This window comes from Palaemon carinicauda, chromosome 23 (genome assembly GCF_036898095.1).
Source record: "Palaemon carinicauda isolate YSFRI2023 chromosome 23, ASM3689809v2, whole genome shotgun sequence".
Lineage (NCBI taxonomy): Eukaryota > Metazoa > Arthropoda > Malacostraca > Decapoda > Palaemonidae > Palaemon > Palaemon carinicauda.
In genome coordinates, this window is record NC_090747.1 from 45,363,357 (window position 1) to 45,370,723 (window position 7,367).

Genomic DNA, 7,367 nt, shown 5'->3' on the forward strand with positions numbered 1-7,367 from the left:
GCACTCCTTCATCCGTCATTTTACATGTTGAGTTTACGGCTTAATTTTGCACCACAAATCATCACTCCTGCTTCGCCATTTTCCAAATCACTACAACACTTGCGCTTGTAACTATCGACCGGTGATCACTAACCGTTTCCGGAGAAAATCATTCACCTTCCTCTCTTTTCCCTTATTATAACTCTTATTAAGTATACCTTATTCACATCTACACATTCTGTAACACTGTCTCGCCTCGATGCTGAGCCTTAATCCCGTAGCCATTTATGCCTTGTGGGAACCGCCTTGGTCCCCCACAAACAGGAATCATATAAATATATCATTAATTCAATCTCTCCCGTGATGGTTCATACCTGACCAATTCAACCTCTCTCTTTTTTTTATATCAGGTTCACTCAGGAGTATGTCACACGTCTTGCTAGAAACAACAAAACCTTCACATCACTTTACTTTAAGCACTCACATAAGAACGCATAGTTATCATCATGTTTATCTAAAGCACGTCAAAAGAAGAAAATGAGGCCTGTTCAAACAACTATAACAACAACAACAAAATTTTACTCATCAACCCACGGAATGCCGTGTATGCAAGGAAAAATTAGTATACTCAGAATAACACTTGAAAACTACCTCTTCCGAAACCACATGTATGTGTACCTGATGATTTTCAGCCACTGCTACGTTCATAAAGTTCTTTTTTTTACTCACTACTGTGTTAGATTTAACCACCATTACTCCGTACAGACCCAAGTACGCTGGCTCTAATTTGAGTTTTCTACATTGAAATCGTCTCAAATACACACGATCGCCCACAAACACCTTTACCGGTCCGGTTTTGAACCATCTGTCATATTATAAGCTGTGCTTTTCATTAGCTCTTTTCAAAAAGCTTTCATTGGTGCTTATTAGTCTCCTGAAGAGATTTAGTAAATAGACTCAGTATTGCCCAGTGGAATAATCTGGCAACTGTTGCGGGTTAATCAGGACCGTGTACAGTAACACAGGATCCTGTTACTAAACTAAAGAGAAGGGCGTGTCCCTGACCGATACATTATATGCAATATTCAAAGCATGATCAGCCGTAGAAAGAATGGCTTGCCAATGACGGGGGTATTCAGCCACTTAATAGCGTAAAATTCGCACCACTTCCCTATTATGAGGTTCCACTAAGTCATTAGATGAAGGCCTATATGTGGTCACTGAAAAGTGTTGAATTTTTATCAAACCTGTGACCGATTTCATCACCTTATTTATAAACTCAAGCCCATTATCACTTATCAAAATTTTCAGTGAAGAAAGAGCACAGCGCCTGGGCTAATGAATTTGCTGATTTATCAAACACTGTACAGGTATGGGTGTACCAAGTAAATGCATCCACAAATACATATATATCCTTATGTTGTGTTAAACTAGTAGGAAATGGTCCTACCACATCCATATGCACCTTATAAATTTTAACAGGAACCCAAGGCCACTTTTTTTGGCTTACGGTAAAGTGTCTTAATGTTCTTTCAAACAATAACAAGCATGACATTTTTCTTTCCTAATCAAAAGAGTATTCGCGTGCCCTTCGCTCTCTCCTTCCCAAACTTTGGGGGTTGGTGGCAGCGGTTCATTGCATATGTTCTCATGGCTGCTACCTTTCCAGAATGAAGAGAATTGATCTCCGATATATTTTCTTCTGACAGACTGTCTATAATATTTTGCATCACCTTCACTACATATGAAAGCGAGCTAATGTCATCGAACAAATAGCCACTTAGGAAAGGGTTTACTAATCTGTGAATATGCTTATGGGCTATCTCTTTCGTATCCCCCTCTGGGGGGTTGGCAATCTGACTAGAAAACGAATTGTAATGTTGAATTTCTGGTTGGTAATTTTCTTACATATCACCTTTTCTTGCGTCGGACCAGGTTTATTTCTCAATCAAATATCACTTATTTCAGTATAACGTATTGCCCTTTTTTATGTCCAACACATTATCTCCATTTACGTATTTTTTTTTTAGCAATCAATTTACGTGTATTGGTTTATCGCTTTCTGACCATTCCTCTGTGGCTACTTCAAAGTCTCTCGAAAACACTTCAATCAATTGAAACTCTTCATTAGCCTTTGTTCTCAAAAGGCCAATGAGTTCTGGCAATTTACGATTTACGACGTTTTGTACTATCTTCACTTGGTTGTACTTATGAGCTTACAGTCATGTCCGTTGAAACCCAGCTTAAGAAGCTGGGATTGCTGATCTTCCTGTATAACTAATACTCTATCTATTAACTCGGTTACCTAATGTATTTTCTCTAAGTCCTTCGGTTGCTGTTCTCGTCCATATTCTTCATTGACATCACAAAAACATATTGTTCCTTCGTTTTCATCTACGGCAGCAGCAGTGTCTGTTGTGTTAAACCATGTTTACCTAGGCATCTTGAACTTATACTTTACCTGCTTGAAGTACACCTTCGCTCACATCATACTCCAACATATGTGTTCCTTCACCTGACACCAATTATGCCCCATTTTGACAGATAATGAGTCATCGGAACATACGCATTTTTACACGTTATTGCAAAAGGTTATGAATAAACTTGCGCAGTGAGATACTCCCAGGGGAATACCACATTGCTTATATATGAGCAAGAATGGAATTGTTGAACTGTTAATATGTTAAATGTACCAGATTTGTGGTGGAAAGATGGTGTCACCTAGGCGACATTAGACATGTCACCTATAACAGAGTCTAAAGACCTCACACAATAATGGATATCAGTTATAATCTTCTTAAGAATGCTAATAATCTCGCTGTATAATACTGACATCTACATCTACATATTTTCTATTAAAGGCTTGGGACACACGCACACACATACACACACGCGTTATATATATATATATATATATATATATATATATATATATATATATATATATATATATATATATATATATATATATATATATATATATATATGTATATATATATATATGTATATATATACATATATATATATATATATATATATATATATATATATATATATATATATATATATATCAATATGTATATATATATATATATATATATATATATATATATATATATATATGTATATATATATATATATATATATATATATATATATATATATATATATATATATATATATATATATATACATACATGTATATATATATATATATATATATATATATATATATATATATATATATATATATATATATATATATATATATATATACATATATATCTGTGTGCGATTAAAAATTTTAAGCTTGACTTATACAGATATGGGTTATTTTTCAAAGAATATTTTGTTAATTAAAAAATAATCAAGAAATTCATAACGCAGTGTAAGAATTTGATAATTATGAAAAGTTTTATACTGCAGATATTATGAGGATACATTCCTGCTAAATCCAGTTTTACTTATTTCTCTGACCATATTTGTAAAATGTCGATCAATGCGTCCTCCAGGTTCAATTAATGAATCCAATAGATTTTTGTCTGTAACTGGAAATGTGATTAATCCATGAAGTATGCATAGTTGATTAGATGTAAAATCACGCCAAAAGTAGTGAATAAAGTTTGATATAGTTTTCTATGTATATTGTATAAAGTTATCCAGTGGGAATAAATTACATCAGTCATTCTATCAGTGATGCTGGAAAGAAAAAACAGTGATGTTTTTAAGAAAACATGATATACTGTAACCAAAACAATTGTGATTCCAGTAAAAAGAAAAGAAGAAGAAAATAAAAGGATAGTAATGTGATATTTAAACGTTCTCGTCTCAAGAAAGAAGGGATCATATATTTTAGAATTATGGAATTGAAGTTAAAGTCTACTCCTTGAAAAAAGAAAAAAAAAAAGATAATAATCATTATCACAATATATGATTTTTACGTAATGTCTGACTTTTTTATTTTTTTATTTTTTTTTTTTTTTTAAATTAGCAAGTCTTTATTACGCATATTTCACTTCATGTGAATCAGTCATAATAATAATAATAATAATAATAATAATAATAATAATAATAATAATAATAATAATAATAATAATAATAATAATAATAATAATAATAATAATTTTGAATTCAAAACCATTATATTAGTATTTTCTTTTTATGATAAACCAATCAACAAAATAAGTTAAGCAAGTTTTTCTTAGGAATACAAATCTACCAATTTATAATAAGTGTTTCAAACCGCATGAATTATTTTTTTCTTATTTACGACGACCATTTCAAAAATGTATATATAATGTCGACTGGATATTATTGAGTATTCTGACCATAGAAAAAAGGCAAGAGACTCCTGTGGAAAGTTCTTACTTTCTCCAAAAACATATATGAATTGAAAAAAAAAAATTATTATAAAAAGCAAAATATAAATAAATTAGAATCCTTATTAGAAATATATGATGAGGGAGATTTTTGGCATTGTTGCACCACGTAGTTCATTGCTTAAAATTACATACTGACTAGGTACTTTAAAGGTAACGTTCTAAGAAACGTACTTGACTCATCTCAGGTCTCGGTACCTTAGTGAAATTATTAGTTAGGTAGATTTCTTATAAAGTTTCGCCGGCAATACACATAAATTCCTTAATCCTCAGCATCACTCTCACCTACCTTCATTGGGAGAAACCATTTTATCTTTAATCATACTTATCTCATCCCACTACACAATGATACATTCAATAGATAATCATTGTTTATCACTAACCTTTCATATCATCCTATGTAATTGCCAGAACATCCAGCTTCCTCCATTTGAACAAATCATCTATTATATTTTCATTTTCTATTATCATTAAGTAACAGGAATGAGTGACTGTTCTATATCCCTTATTCTCTCCTTTCTTTCAAAATTTCATACCTTATAGGGCTTCTAATTTCATTCTATTTGGTGAATATAACTTTTTTTTTTCTAACTTCGACCGGATTTAGATACTGCAATTCTAATCTACATCATAAGAGAAGTTACGAAAAATATATATCTATTCGAAAGTTCCTTCAAATTATTATTCATGCCTGAAATATTTAGTTCTAATGGAAACATCTCTCATGAGAGAGAGAGAGAGAGAGAGAGAGAGAGAGAGAGAGAGAGAGAGAGAGAGAGAGAGAGAGAGAGAGAGAGAGAGAGAGAGAGAGAGAGAGAGAGAGCGAGAGACCTGTTCCAATCAAATATATTTCTTTTTCCCAGATTGATTTTTCTTTTATGTTGGGTTTTCATTGACATATGTTTGATTCTGAATTGAAAGTCTTTTATCGGGATTTTATCTCCCAAGTATGTATCCCTATTAATGATATATATAATCTGTTATCATTCATTAAGACTAATGTTTTTCTCTGATATATATATATATATATATATATATATATATATATATATATATATATATATATATATATACATATACATACATATACATATATATATATATATATATGTATATATACAGCATATATATATATATATATATATATATATATATATATATATATATATATATATATATATATATATATATATTATATATGTATATATATACATATATATATATATATATATATATATATATATATATATATATATATATATATATATATATATATATATTTATATATATATATATATATATATATATATATATATATATATATATATATATATATATATATATATTTATATATGTATATATATATATATATGTATATATATATATATATATATATATATATATATATATATATATATATATATATATATATAAGAAATTGTAATTTTTTAGCTTTTTCTAAAAAACAAAATACAGCTAAGTTTTTCAACTAGAAATGCCGGAAAAGTTTTGGTTATTTCTCATACTTCTTAGAATAGCATAGCAGTCTTATTTACATAACTGATAATTTCTCATTCATATAACAACATGCGCAGTGACCTATTGGAATTCCTAAATAAGTGCCCACCATCGGCTTTAAATATAATTTTTTACCTGGAAAAAAAAATAAAAATCAGGATATTTACCTTCCAAAAAAATCTTTCATTTTCGTCATTTAAAAAAAAAAAAAAATTATTTTTGCCAAAGAAAATTACGACTGCCACTAATTTCTCCTAAAAGCATTGAGAGTCGTATCAGAGAGTCTCACAAGTTTGTTTGGTGAATTTACTGAGTATCTTTCGTCTGGATGTTAAAAAACTCTTTCGGATTTTAAGATACTCTTGAAAATTATCATCAAGTTTTCCGTTCCTTGGGTTACTATTCACGTGACCTTGATATACCTAGGGAAAGCCTAATGTAACAGAAAAATATTATATCTGTCTCTTATTTAGATATCATAATCTCTATTATACCTATTCCAGATTTTTTTTTTATAAAAAAAATGATTTTTATATCTAAACTAAAATACTTGGAACAAAGATTATTTTTTCTTTTACAATACATTGGCAGGAATTTGATATTTTGTATCAGCATAAAGGAAGACTATAAAGAATATATCGTTTTTGTCAGTTGCTTTTATCAATGACTGATAAATAGTGTTATTGTATATGAGCACCCATTTACCCTGTTCTTTGAGCCCTTTAGGTCAGAATAAAATACCTCATTTATTTTGAAATTATGTTTACCAATTGGAAGTACCGAAAGGCTAACAAAATATGACCATAATACTTCAGAGCTAACGCAACCTATTATCATTAATATGAATATTAATTTTCGTATATTCAAAATGTCTGCTGATATACAAGTTACAGGTTAACATTTAAACTGCCGAAACCCTATTCTATTGAGATGAATCTTCAAACACTGACAAAATAATCTCATATAGTTATAAGGCGAGGTTTTTGATAACGGATTTCACTTAATGTGGTCATAATTCTGTTTACGTATTTCCCTTTAACTCAATAACAAAAAATATAAAATCTTAGGAGAATCTCCATAAATTAATTCAAAAATATTATTATGATGATCATACAGTGATAGTGAGGATCAAGAAAAAATGGTGCTTCGTTTATGATTCCAACAGTAAGTAAAGTAAATGAGATACACCTAATATCTACAAAATGCATGTATAAGCTACACACACACACACACACACACACACACACACACACAGTCAATAACCCTCTAAAATGATTACCATCGCCAAATACATAAAGCCAAGAAATCGTGGATATGGATATTGGAACAGTTGGATTTCTATCATTTCACGGCTCTCAACGGCAATGCTTTTGAAGTTTGTGCTTCCCCTTGTCTCATCATAGTTATAGAGTCTAGTTAAAGATACTGTAAGTAGTTAGCATTGAATTCGGATGGGTACCTTGCACTGCTGATTAGGTAGACAATTACAGT